The 14,100-nt window shown below is 47.6% G+C and overlaps 1 long non-coding RNA gene across 1 annotated transcript in view; it reads right to left on the bottom strand.

The window, feature by feature from the left end:
* Positions 1 to 13,942, bottom strand: part of LOC108530449 (uncharacterized) — a 26,820-nt gene extending 12,878 nt beyond the window's left edge. The window contains exons 1-4 of the long non-coding RNA XR_001885834.1: positions 13,871 to 13,942; positions 10,891 to 11,104; positions 6,281 to 6,446; positions 5,103 to 5,198 (exon numbers count right to left, since the gene is read on the bottom strand). This is a non-coding gene — a long non-coding RNA (uncharacterized LOC108530449). The remainder of the gene's footprint in view (positions 1 to 5,102; positions 5,199 to 6,280; positions 6,447 to 10,890; positions 11,105 to 13,870) is intronic.
* Between the last annotated feature and the right edge of the window lie 158 nt (positions 13,943 to 14,100).

Genomic DNA, 14,100 nt, shown 5'->3' with positions numbered 1-14,100 from the left:
GGTCACGCTGGAACCCAGGAGATCTGGCCTCTGGTCTTGGCTCAGGTGTCTTTTTACAACCTGGTCTTAAGTAAGAGGCTCTCCCTCCCTGCAGCCTTCTGTCTCGCTGACTCTGGTTTCTCATGTTTAGAAATGGAGATAGTATCATCTATCTTGGTGGTACCCAGCTTGGTCCCCACTGCCTTTTTTCTAGCCTCTGGAAAATGAAAACTATTACATTTTAATTTTTTACATAGAAAACTATAAAATAAGAAGCTATTATTAACCATGATCCAGGTAAGATGTGTTGGCATTAAAAGATGGAGAGCAGGAACATGATTAGAACATAGAATCAAGGGTGAGGCGCGGTGGCTCACACCTGTAATCCCAGCACTTTGGGAGGCCGAGATGGGCAGATCACCTGAGGCCAGAGGTTCGAGATCAGCCTGGCCAACATGGTGAAACCTGTCTCTACTAAAAATACAAAAATTAGCCGGGCCTGGTGGCATGTGCCTGTAGTCCCAGGTACTCGGGAGGCTGAGACAGGAGAATCGCTTGAACCCGGGAGGCGGAGGTTGTAGTGAGCCAAGATCACACCACTGCACTCCAGCCTGGGTGACACAGTGAATCTCTGTCTCAAAAAAAAAAAAAAGAAAAGAAAACAGAAAGAAAGAAAATAGCATCAATATGGGAACATACTAAATGAGGAGTTGCCTTCTCCCATTCCCATCTCCCAAAAGTAACCTATTAACAGTTTCTTATCATTCCATCCAGAAAAATTATGCATATATATTGACATGTCCTGTTTTTAAAAAGTACACAAAATTGGTCATATCCCAAATAGTATTCTCTAATTTGTTATTTTAAACTTAATAATATATTTTTATACATATATATAAATCTATTTTATTCTCTATAACAGCTAAATCATATTTTGTGAAATGGATGTACAATTCAATCCAGGAAGATTGTGAAGTTTCTCTTTTTTTTCTTTTGCGAACACTTGCTCATCCTCTTGCCCCTTGATTTTCTCCTGAGCGTCTGACTTGGCCAGGAGCTGTGATTCAGGTGACAAGTAAGATAGAGAAGGTCCCGTGTACCCAAACGTCCAGGGCGAATTGCTGTGACACTGTTGTAGGTGACAGTGTTTGCTTGTTTCTCTTACTGGAGAAAAGTTCCAAAGTCAATAGCCAGTTTGCCATGTATCTTGATGGCTGACCATTTTGGACAAACTTCAATGTTTTCAATAATAAAATTCCACATTTGGAAAGGACCTGAAGGTCATTTGGCTTAACCTCCTTGAACTCACTGTAGAAATTTCTTCTACAAGCCTCTGTGTTATCTTTTTTTTTTTTTTTCCCGAGACCAAGTTTCGCTCTTGTTACCTAGGCTGGAGTGCAGTGGTGCAATCTCAGCTCACCACAAACTCCGTGCCCCGGGTTCAAGCGATTCTCCTGCCTCAGCCTCCCGAGTAGCTGGGATTACAGGTGTGCGCCACCACGCCCTGCTAATTTGTATTTTAGTAGAGATTTCTCCATGTTGGTCAGGCTGGTCTCGAACTCCTGACCTCAAGTGATCCACCCGCCTTGGCCTCCCAAAGTCTGGGATTACAGGCGTGAGCCACCGCCCCCGGCCTGTGTTATCATTTACTGTCACTGTATCATAACATCGAACAGCTTTTACTAACAGAAATTCTTCCTCATTTCCTCAGACCAGTCACCATGCAATGTCCCCGCACTGGCCCCGCTCTGCCCTTTGAAACATCCTCGAACATGTGTGTTCCTCTTCCCACACGGCTCTCCAGATGATTGAGGACCTCGCTCACATCCCTGAGTCCACTGTTTGTTCATTTAACAAATGTCTCTCTAGAGCCGGCCATGTTTCCGGCACTGAGACAGGCACCTCGTAAACTCCATGAGGGCGGAGATGTCAGTCTAACTTGCTATGTGTGGTAACCACAGCACCTAAAACGGCTTTCTGTGCAGTAGGCATTTAATACGTATTTGTTGAATACACAAATGAATACAAAGGTGGATAACATAGTCTCTGTCCTCAAGGAACTCTTAGTGTAGTGGGAGTGGGCGAACAGAACTACAGGCAACTCTAATCTAGGAGCCGGGAGAGAATGTGAGTAGCAAAATCTCAAAGGACAGGCCCCTAACCCAGCATTTGTTACCTTCCCTTCTCCGCTGTGAGGGATCATCCATTACCTTCCCTTCTCCACCACCTCCCTCATGCACTGTGATGTCAATCACATCATTCTGTCATGGTATGTTTGCGTGTCTATGTTTCCTAACGAACTGTCAGCTCTTTGAGGACAGGGACTGAGTTTTATTTAGCTTTATAACCCTAATGCTTAGCACAGGGTCTGGCCTAGAAGATGCATTTCTTATTTATTTACTTAGATATTTATTTATTTATTTATTTGTTTATTTATTTGTTTATTTATTTGCTCTTGTCACCCAGGCTGGAGTGCAGTGGCGCAACCTTGGCTCACTGCAACCTCCACCTCCTGGGTTCAAGCGATTCTCCTGCCTCAGCCTTCCAAGTAGCTGGGATTACAGGTGCCTGCCACTATGCTCGGCTAATTTTTGTATTTTTTTAGTAGAGATTGGGTTTCACCAATCATGTTGGCCAGGCTGGTCTCCAACTCCTGACCGCAAGTGATCTGCCCACCTCAGCCTCCCAGTGTTGGGATTACAGGTGTGAGCCACCATGCCCGGCCCACATTCGTTAAATGAAGTGACTGACTGATTGATGGATGGCTAAATGAATTAATACATTAACACTCCCATGGAAAAAAAAATTGAAGTAACTGCTTTCACGGGATTAAATTAGTCTTGCCTGATGTTTTACCAATACAAAAACTTAGTGAAGTAGAAGTGACAGAAATCTTGGGAGGACATGACCGTGATACCTAGGGGTCCACAGAGCCTCACTGTTTCGACCAACATTTAATGAGCACCTACTCTGTGCCAGGTGCACTGCCAGACTCTAGGTCAAGGCAAATGAGACACAGCTCCTGCCTCTAAGGTGCTCCCCGACTAGAAGAGGAGATACACACGGAAATCACGAGGCTGCAGGTGACTCTGACAGGGTGACAAGGGTGCTGTGTAGGGTAGGGTGGTCAGGAAAGCTGCCTGGAAGAGAAGGCGCCTGAACAGAATCCTGAGGAAACTGTCCAGGTGAGGAGATGAAGGAAGGCCATTCTAGATGGAGGGAGCAACCTGGGCAGAGCCCGAAGGGGTGAGGACAGGCCTTTTGCAGGTACTGCATAGCACCTGGGAGGGCAGGGAGTGGAGGGAGGGGGAGAGGTGGAGGTGGGGCCAGATCAGGAAGGGCCTTATAGGACTGCTAAGGAATTTGGACTTGACCGTGATGAGGCCATGAGGGAGCCATTGAAAGAATTCCAAAATCCCAGGATAATCAGATTTGCATTTTAGAAGATTGTTCTTACAGCAGTTTGGAAAATGGATTAGGCTTGCATGGTGGCTCATACCTGTCATTCCAGCACTTTGGGAGGCTGAGGTGGGAGGATCACTTGAGGCTGGTCGGCCTTCCCAAGTGCTTGGATTGCAGGTGTGAGCAGCCTTGTCTCCCTGGCTGCTTCAGTCTTCTGTCGACAGAGGCTCTGTTAAATTTGCAAGCTACAAGCACCTGAGCCACACGATGGCCCAATCAACCAAGTCACGTGTAAAGCTATCGCTTGGCCGTGAGGAATAAAATCAATATTTTAAGACCTTAATTATTCAAATGCTATACCCCAGAGGTGATTCATAACTTGAGGAGCGCCTCAGTAGGAGAACACGGGCTAAGGATTTGTGTGAACATGGCTTAGCCTGCAATTTCCCATATGCAGTCAGTCAAAGGGCTGACAAAAGATAAAATAACAGAACTGTTCTTACACAGCTTCCCAAGGAGATCCCAGAGGAGCCAGGCTGCTCCTGCTAAGAAGCCTAGACTCATAATCAAGAGAGAAGAAACTTGCACTAATGAAGGAGCTGCGGCTCCCCCGGGCTCTCTGAGTGCTGGTGTCTTCAAGAATTCCTGCATCCTTTGCACAAAGTGGGGCTGGTAAATCGGCAGGTGTGGGGCGGGAATGGGGGAGAATGGGACTCTTCCAGACACTACCTTTAGAATAAAATGTATGATATTGGCCGGGAGCAGTGGCTCACGCCTGCAATCCTAGCATTTTGGGAGGCTGAGGCAGGTGGATCACCTGAGGTCAGGAGTTCAAGACCAGCCTGGCCAACATGGTGAAACCCCGTCTCTAGTAAAATACAAAATTAGCTGGGTGTGGTGGCAGGTGCCTGTAATCCCAGCTACTCGGGAGGCTGAAGCAGGAGAATCGTTTGAACCTGGGAGGCGGAGGCTGCAGTGAGTAGAGATCTTGCCATCATGCCATTGCGCTCCAGCCTGGGGGACAAGAGCGACACTTCTCTCAAAAAAAAAAAAGTAACATATTTTCTGAGAAAGTGTCAGTAGTCTTGTATCCCTGCCCCTAAATCATCACTTCATGCAGGAACTTCAGCCTCCGGTCCTTGGTGCATGCGCCGTTAGGACCATGTGACAATGAGTGGACCCGCACGGGGTGGGGTGNAGTTAAGAGTGTGGATGGGGGCCGGGCGCGGTGGCTCACGCCTGTAATCCCAGCACTTTGGGAGGCCGAGGCTGGTGAATCACTTGAGGTTGTGAGTTTGAGACCAGCCTGATCACCATGGAGAATCCCCATCTCTACTAAAAGTACCAAATTAGCCGGGCGTGGTGGCGGCGCCTGTGATCCCGGCTACTTGGGAGGCTGAGGCAGGAGAATGGCTTGAACCCAGAGGCGGAGCTTGCGGCGAGCCAAGGTGGCGCTACTCACTCCGGCCTGGGCGACAGAGCGAAACTCCGTCTCAAAATAACAGCGTGGATGGTTGGGTAAAAACTCACCTCACTAATGGAGGAAGCAACTAAACCCAGCCTAGAGAAATGGAGGCGGGCTGGCATCGTGGATGCTCCTGGATAGGCAGCCTTGAGTTCTGAGTCCCAGGCTCTGCCACTGTGTGACCTTGGACAAGACAACGTCCCTCTCAGCATCAGTTTCTGTGACACTAAAATAATGATAATAATCTCCTACTTACTGGGTTCTTGGGAAGAAGAAATGCAGTTAAGAAGATTTGCAGGAGCACTTTGCTGTTCCCTCAGATTGCGTATTAGTCAGGACATTGCTTTGGTTTCTGTAACAGAGACCGAAATAATAAAGGCTTAAACAAAACAGAATTTATTTTTCTCTCACATAAAGCCCCACGCTGGTGTGGCTGCTCTGGCCTGTGAGGTCTTCAGAGCCCCGCTCCTTCTGTCTTACTGGCTTCCTTAGCCTGCTCCAAGACGGCTCCCTGCCACAACCACATGCCAGCCGGCAGAAGGGGCAGGGGCCGAGGGAGGGCAAGCCCTGTCGCCATAACCCAGCACTGTCTACACACTCCCTCCCTCTTCCTGTTAGAGTCCATCGTCACATCTCGCTCTAAGAGAGGCTGGGAAGTACAGTCGCTTTCTGGGAAGCCTACACTCGACTAAAAATTCCGTGATGATGAAAGAACAGGGGATGGCCTTTTTTTTTTTTTTTTTTTAGATGGAGTCATGCTCTGTCACCAGGCTGGAGGACAATGGCGCGATCTCAGCTCACTGCAACCTCTGCCTCCCAGGTTCAAGTCATTCTTCTGCCTCAGCGTCCCAAGTAGCTGGGATTGCAGGCGACTGCCACCGCACCTGGCTAATTTTTGTATTTTTAATAGAAATGGGATTTCACCATGTTGGCCAGGCTGATCTCCAACTCCTGACTTCAGGTGATCCGCCTGCCTCAGCCTCCCAAAGTGCTGGGATTATAGGCTTGAGTCACCACGCCTGGCCCTAGGAGATGGACTTTGAGGGACAATTCAAAGTTCCCACTATCTCCCCTATTTGTTTATCTAATTCCCTTCCATCCTCAGGTCTCGAGTTTATGTCACTTCTTTGGGGAGGCCTTTCCAGACCCTGAAGTCTCCATTAGCTGCCCCCATTGCTCCCTCACGCCTCCTTCACAACGCTCGCTGCACCCGTAATTTTTGACTGACTCCATTTTCCCATGAGAAGGTAATTCTGTACCTGTGGACTGTGCTTCCTGCCGAGGCCTGCCTGTGGATGCTAAATACATCCACACTGAGGGGTAGCAAGGTGCTGTCCCCTGAGGGCTCTGGGAGCTCCTCGGGCAGAGCTTCACAGCTTCGGGCCACCATCAAGTCCTCTCCAACCCAGGATTTGTTTGGAAAGAAACTGGTACCTTTTGCGGCTTCCTCAGCGGTGGGCGTGCCGGCACCGTATCCTTTTATCTGCCAGTCCTCTCTTTGTGTGGGCCTCTAGAACTGCTCCAGTCCAGCCTCAGATAGCCTATGAGTGGGTGACCGTGCCTTTTCGTAATCTTGCTTCGAAGCTCTGTTGTTCAGGATCTGGGAAGGAACAGAGGGTGTTGTGGGAAGAGCTTTGCCCAGCACAGAGGTCAGAATGAAGGACCCAGGGAGAGATTTGGTTTTCTATTCCTGGTCTCTATAATGCAACTAATGGGCCTGAAGCCTGCCCTGTGAAGAGGTGGGGAAGGAACCTCAGTGGAGGATGTCCCCAGGGAGTTGACCCACACCCTCCCCCCCCCCGTGGGGGCAGATGGCTCCCCAGGGTCTGGGCCCATGTGAACCCACTGTGTGGCTCCTGGGCCGCTCCCTGGTACTCCACTTCAGTGACCTCTAGCTCACTCTTGTTTTTTCCTCTTTTCCTTTTTTTTTTTTTTTTTTTTTTTTTGAGACAGTCTCACTCTGTCGCCCAGGCTGGAGTGCAGTGGCATGATCTTGGCTCACTGCAACCTCCACCTCCTGGGTTCAAGCGATTCTCCTGCCTCAGCCCCCGAGTAGCTGGAATTACAGGTGTGCCCCCACCATGCCCGGCTAATTTTTGTATTTCTAGTAGAGACGGGGTTTCACCTTGTTGGTCAGGATGGTCTCAAACTCCTGACCTCAGGTGATCCACTCGCCTCAGCCTCCCAAAGTGCTGGGATTACAGGCGTGAGCCACTGCACCTGGTCTCACCCTTGTTTTGATATAAAACTCATCATTTTCTAAGAAATCTCTTTCTTAGTTCATTTTCTTTGTTCCAAAGAATGTTTCGAGAATTTCATCAAACATGACTCTGGTTCTCCTGTTGAGTAGAGGGCTGGAGGGCTGTGCCCTGGGGTTGACGCTTATCCTGTCACATTCTCGGCACCCTCCAATTTTTCTTTGATTTAAACTAGAGGGAAGCTTGGCTTGGGCCGGGAGCAGTCAGCTCTTTCTGGCAGTCTTCAGAGCTACTGAAGGGGAAGTCACCAGACACCAAGCCCTGGCGGTTGCTAGGTGCTCAGGTTACACTGATACACAAAACGAGGGTATTCAAGAGCCAAGTTCAAGTTTCCCTGCTTATATTTTTCCAGAGAGTGGGGGAGGGAGCAGCCATATCCTACCCACAGCCCCTGGGAACTCTGCCTCATGTCTGGTATCCAGGGAATCTTTCCTCCCAGCAGTGGCACAGAACTGACCTGGGAACGCACACAATTGCAGATTCATTCTGGTAGCTGGGCTTTCCCCCCCATAAAATGGCAGTGTCCCTTTAATTCCCTGCAGGTCTCCTCTCTGGAGCTGGCAGTAGGTTAAATGAATCAACTGACCAGCCCCTTCTCACTGGGGGTTCTGGGGTGGAAATTCTTCTTACTTGCTTCAGCTTGTGTCCAGAAACAAAGAACAGTTAAGCAGGGATTAACTTTTCCCTCTGTTGGTTTCTCTGTCCTTTCTCAGAATAGTTCCACGTCTAATTTAGGGACATAGGTTCCTCTTGGAGCCCCACTTCCTTCCTTCATTGACCATCCATACAGCCATTGACTGTCCCAGCTGTTCCAGTCTTCCTTACTCCCACCATGGGGAGCAAAGTGTCTCTCTGGGTTGATTTCCCAGCATGGCTCCGTGCAACTCTGACTTTAGCTTCATCTATTTCTCTCCAGCACATACCCTGGACTGGCCCTCTGCACATTCCAAAAACTTTCTATTAATGACGTATTTCCCCAAGTAGCCTTCTTTTCTGAAAAAAGAATATATTGAACATCTTATACACATATTCTAGTTCTCATTGAGATTTGACAGCAAAGGGTAGTAGAAAAAGTACTGATTTGCGTGTTAGGGTTTCTGGGTTCTCATTCTACCGTTGGCATTAACTAGTGTGTGACATGGAGAAAGTCGCTTCTCTTGGCTCATGGTCCCCTCTATTATGCCAGCGACTCTTTCAAATGCTAACAATCTAGTGTCTATATTGAATAATCTTGCCATCTCTTGTGAGTTTGATCAGCATTTTGTCAATCCCCATGACAAACCGGTTTCAGTTTGGCATGTTTCTGGTGGAGCTAAGGCTGTTCGATCAGCATTTTGTCAATCCCCATGACAAACAGTTTCCCCTTTGGCATGTTTCTGGTGGAGCTAAGGCTGTTGCAACGTGGGAGCTGGTCATGATCCATTCTTCATTCTCTCCATTGAGGGTGCCTGAAATAAAAGCCAATGGTTGAATGACAGTACTTGGGATGAGGACAGCTGAGATTAGGCCCAGGACACAACCTCCTCACACTGATATTGGGACCACAGGAGACTGGCATCTTGTTCTTGAGGATTCCATGACAACCTGAAGTGTTCATCTCAAAAATGCCATCCTACCGCACCATATCCCTCGCCTCCCAAACTCACACCTTAGGCCAATCCTGAGGGCAACGTAGTAACTGGACATGACCCACCAACTGTGCTCCAGAAAAGACATCCTGGCTGCCGCAGGTCTGCACCTTCCCTGCTGAGGTGGAGCCTTCTTTCCTGACTTTGTTTGCCAAATTCATGTGTCCCCAAAGGGTCCTTCTTACAGAGACGTCCGATTTGCAATCCTTACAACACCTTCATTGCTTTAAAAGAATGGGGGAGATATCTCCTTCTAATTACATTTACAGCTCCCTTTTCTCTCCTATAGAAAACAGACCCAGGTTTGTTTGTTTTTTTTTTAACTTGCAAATATTTCACATTTGTTTGGAGAGCAGATTTCTTTCCAGGTTTTTAGAATGCTGAAGTCACTGACACATGGCTGTTGAGATATACTGTAGCTGAGTGCAAACATGCCCGGTTCCTAGTACAGTCAAACCTGCGTTTTAGGCCATGGTGGGTACACGGAGGGATGAGCCTGACGTGAAACTGTCCTGGGGGATGCTGAGAATGGCACTTTTCTGTCTGCAGAGACCATGAAGAGGAGATCTGAACAAGGTGTATTTTCATTTGTCTTGAGCCCTCTCACTCCCCGCCTCTCCCCTTACCCTGTCCCAGGGACAAGCTGATTCTACTTCAGATCTCTGTTTAGCAATGTTCCCCTTTTGGGAATAGTAATGGAACAGCCTAGGTCCCGGGGCATCAGTCCTGCCAAATTTCTAGTCTGAGTCTAGCCCTACTTACTGTTAGGCTCCCATTAGTCTGTTAGGCCCTCTTATCTAAAGGGCACATATGAAGCAAGACCCAGTCTGGGGAGAACTGGCTGCCAAAGCCAGACACCTCGGGATCCTGCTCATTACTGTGACCTCCCTCATCCCTGAGTTAAGTCTTAATCTGTGCATACTCAGTGGAAACTTGTTTGTCCAAAGTTATTTGTCTATATTATTGCTTTAGGGCCTCCAAAGATCTGGCCAAGTTAGGTGGCTTTAGAACAAGTATCTTGGCTGGGCGCAGTGGCTCATGCCTGTAATCCCAGCACTTTGGGAGGCCAAGGCGGGCAGATCACGAGGTCGGGAGATGGAGATCATCCTGGCCAACATAGTGAAACCCCGTCTCTACTAAAAATACCAAAATTAGCCAGGTGTGGTGGTGCACACCTGTAGTCCCAGCTACTCGGGGAGCTGAGGCAGGAGAATCACTTGAACCTGGCAGGCGGAGCTTGCAGTGAGCCGAAAGCAAGACTCTATCTCAAAAAAATAAAATAAAAATAAAGAAGAGCAAGTATCTCTATTTTTGTTCTCTTGCTGTGCAACTTGGTTGCACTATATAGATGTACCTTTCTGTTGGTTTTATTTGATTCAAAGAGTGATGATCTTACGTTTTATATAAATATTAAATATTAAATTTGCCTGCTTGGTGTGCGAGTAAAACCTATAATCATTAATTTTGGTCAAGTTTAAAACAGTGATTCCCATGTATGACTGCAGGCTGGTATAAACACGGCAGCTTTATAAAAATTTCCATGCCTGAGGCCCATCCCCCCAAATCTATTTTAATTGATTTGGAGTAGGGCCTGGGCCCTGAATTTTTTTTTTTTTTTTTCTGTTTTTTAAAAGCTCCATGATGATTCTAATTGCAGCCAAAATTGAGAGCCATTGTTCTGAATGATGCCTGAGAAATGTGCTAATTTGGTGTGTGTGGGGCAGGGGGAGGCAGGGTCAAAGAAGATGTTAAACTGAATTGGCTGACTTGTTTTGTCAGTCTTCAGCCCAGTAGCTGGATAGGAGCAAAGTCAAGATTACAGTGCAGTTATGTAAGGTTTGAGGATAAGCCTCTTCTCCTAAAACTGACTCATTACTGCATGTATATTCCATTTAAAGCAATCTAGAGCAATAATGTGGAAATACTGGGTGAGAACCACGTTTTGTGAATATGGTTAGGGCCCAGTAATATTCAGTAATCATTCTATGACCAGAATGGAGAAGTGACAATAAAAAAGAACTCTCCCATTTAAAATAATCTGCGCTGGAAATGCCCTAGTGTTTCTCGTAATACTGGCTGATACTAAGCCAGTAACACACTCATATTGCCTTGAATTTCAAGACATCACTGTGGTGATCTCTGATGATTCGAGGCTCACATTTTGCCGTCTCTTGTCCCGGACCTGAACTTCTGGTTCAGCGTGTCTGAAGGCAGAGCGGGAAGACAATTCAGGTAGCAGAGAAGTGAACAAAGGACAGTCCCTGAATAGGCGAATTCAAGCTCTTTAGCAGTCAGCCCCGGAATAAGGCTGATCATCTCTCAGCAGGATTTTTCAGGAGCTGGGAATGGTTGGAATCTTTGTTTTCCTTTTCCTGGGAAAGAGAGGTCCATTAGCTCTCCAGCTACATTAGAACTTAATTTGTTTTGTTTTGTTTTTTTAACACTGTAGAGGGGACAGTACATTCCAAAAGTTAGAGGACAGCCAAGGGAGATTCGTCCTCTTTAGAGGATATCATGAAGCATATGGTGCCTCACAGGGATGGGGAAGGCAGTTCACAGGCAGGAGCCAAGACAGGGATTAGCTCATAGAAGGCGGCTGGCTGGATGTAGGAAGAGCTGCCAGGTAAAGGGACCCAAGCTTGGGACTTAAAGTTCAGGTCTAGTCGTGTTTTTAAAGAGTTGTCATCTTTCAAATATATAAGGGTAAAGATTTAGGAACTGCCGTCAGGAATGAGGTGCATGAAACTCACAGACAGACCAAAATCCCCAAATCTCTGGTAACTAGTGGACATTTCCCTGGGGCTGCTTCCTGGGCAGGGTGTCTGCTGCCCTCCACTAATAGCCAGGGAGCCCAGCCCTTGGTGCAGGCGTACAGGTTGAAATGCTCAGGGGTTTACCTGATCCCACAGTTTTAGAGGCAAGAAGCTGACATTTAAGGCTTGAATAGTGCTCCTTTTCTAAGTAAATGACAACCTGGAGAAAGGTCTGAGCCAGGCGTTTGACGTTTTCAAGCTGACTTTCTTTTCCGAGAGATCTGGAAGACTGACTCCAATCATACTCTCCCAGCCTCCTGGTGGAAAGGGAACCCCCAGTCCCATGGTGGCTCCTGAACATGCCAAAGGCACAGGCACAGGCTTGGCTCGGCTTGGCTTAGCCTGCGGTCCCTTCCCGAGGGCTGTGTCTTCAGTGGGATGAGAAAGACGTTGGCAGAGGCTTTTAGGCTATGAACACGCCAGGTGCATTTAGTCAACAGTGTAAGCTGAATACCAGAAAAGATAAAGTAGAGAAAAGGGCTGCAAAATTGCCACCTGAGGCAGAACTAGACGAGGCTGAGTCCAGGGGAGGCCCTGTTTCTCATGGCCCTTGTCTGATAGTCATGATAAATTAAACATAAACACCTACCCATATGCTAGAAATTGATTTCAACTCATTTACCAAATAAGCAAAATATCGGTATCGATGATGTATAGTTAGATCTCTATTTGCCAGTCGATCTCCTTCTGCAGTCCCCAGTCTGTGCTAGACAGAGCAGACCACTTCTCTGTGCTGCCTAAGCAGTGCTTTCCTTGGACCCTGCTATGCTCACTACTTCGGACAGGGAAAGTGACTCTCCTAGGCTACAATGGACCTGTAACTTACTCATCTTGCAACCTCAGCAGTGGAAGGCTCGTGGTGAACGTCGATGGAATGAACTGCATGTCCATGTAGTCCATCTGTTATCTCTAATAAACACCAAAAGTCAAAGAACAAGATGGAGTAATCAGGAAACAGAGAAAGAGGTATCATCAGGTAACCAGGAGGTAGAAGCATAAGGATGAAACATGAAATCATTCATAGCAAGTTAGTTTCTCTTCTCCTGGTCATCTCACTCCCCACATCCCCAGAGGAGGAAGTGCAGTGGACGGGTGTTGGCTGAGAGTCCAGAGGACCTGGATCAAGAGTCAGGAGGGTGGTCTTCTCTCTAATTGAACGTGTGGCTTGGAGTCAGTTCCTCTCCTTTTCTGGGCTTCAGTTTCCCCCTTCTATAGAATAAGATTAGACTAGGTGGCCTCTCAAAGTCTTTACAGCTCTGATATTTTGTAATTTTATGCATCGAACGCTATAATTCCAAAGTATTAAAGAAAAGGGCAGTACCCCATGGTTTGAGGGGCAGGGACTATAGCACAGACTGCACCAGACCCTGAATTTACTCGCCAGCCTTTAGTTCTGGAGGACCTAAGTGAGTGTCAGCTTGAAAACACTCAGTGTTTGAAATGCCAGACCACAGCTGCACAAAATAGGAAAAATCTTGTTAGGAAATGACCGCAGTCCCCTAGCGCTGTGGAAAACATTGCCTCAGACAAAAAGGACTTTTCCATTGGAAAAAAAAAAAAAAATCAGCAGTGTTGTGTCTGCGAATGCCATCTGCCCAGGCAGTTCTCATCGAGTCCTGCTAATGCCGTCTGAGGCAGTTCTCATCGAGCCGTCCTGCTAATGCCCCGTCTGCCAGCGCAGTTCCTCATCCGACGTCCTGCTAATGCCCAGTCTGCCCAGAGCAGTGTTGCCTCATCGAGTCCTGCTAATGCCGTCTGCCCAGGTAGTTCTCATCGAGTCCTGCCTACTCAGGTCCCTGACTCTGGGGCAATGCTTTTCCACTTCATGTCGGTCCTAATGGTAAATGCAGGTTGTTCTCCTCTTCTGGCCCCAACTGTCCCAGGAATCAGACTTTGAAGTCGTTTTAAAATTCATCTTTGGACTGTCTGACTTGTCAATGCTTCCTCCAGAGGCAAAAATCACAACATGCTTTCACTGGAATGGGTCTCAGAAGTGAGCTCGTGATACCTATTTAATCCCCTGTGTGTGAGGAACATGACATCCCAGGTGGGGAGGTGCATTGCTCAAGGTCACAGACAGAGGTCAGGGGACTGGGTCCTGAGGCTGGTGCAGGGTTCTTCCCATTTCCAAGCTGTCTCTAGCCACGGGGCCGATTCTCTTCTACCTTCCCACACAGATGTTTCCCAACCAACCAACTAGCTAACCAGCTAACCACCCTGTGGGTATTTCCTATACGCCTCGGACCCTGCGTTCTCTGGTGCTCTGCTTTGTAAACAATTATTTTTTACTGTTCCCAAATGCAACAGTAATCAGTAAGCACTCACCTTTGGGGGCAGAGCAGAGCTGGCCTACTTCTTTGAGTCCTGCTTCAATTTCTGGAACTTAAAACATAGTGTCCCACCTATTCCTTGAAAGACATGCAGCTGCTAAGAAGGAGTTGCATATTTGTACATAGAGACCAGGGAGAGATGTCTGGTCAGACCCCAGCTCTGGGGCAGGGTGGCTTTGGTCTGAGTAGTATTCAGACCTATGCAGGAAGCCGCACCAGGCAGAG

Source organism: Rhinopithecus bieti, unplaced genomic scaffold (genome assembly GCF_001698545.2).
Source record: "Rhinopithecus bieti isolate Rb0 unplaced genomic scaffold, ASM169854v2 scaffold_5626, whole genome shotgun sequence".
Lineage (NCBI taxonomy): Eukaryota > Metazoa > Chordata > Mammalia > Primates > Cercopithecidae > Rhinopithecus > Rhinopithecus bieti.
The sequence above is the reverse complement of the archived record's forward strand: the minus strand, read 5'-3'. Positions and strand labels throughout refer to the sequence as shown.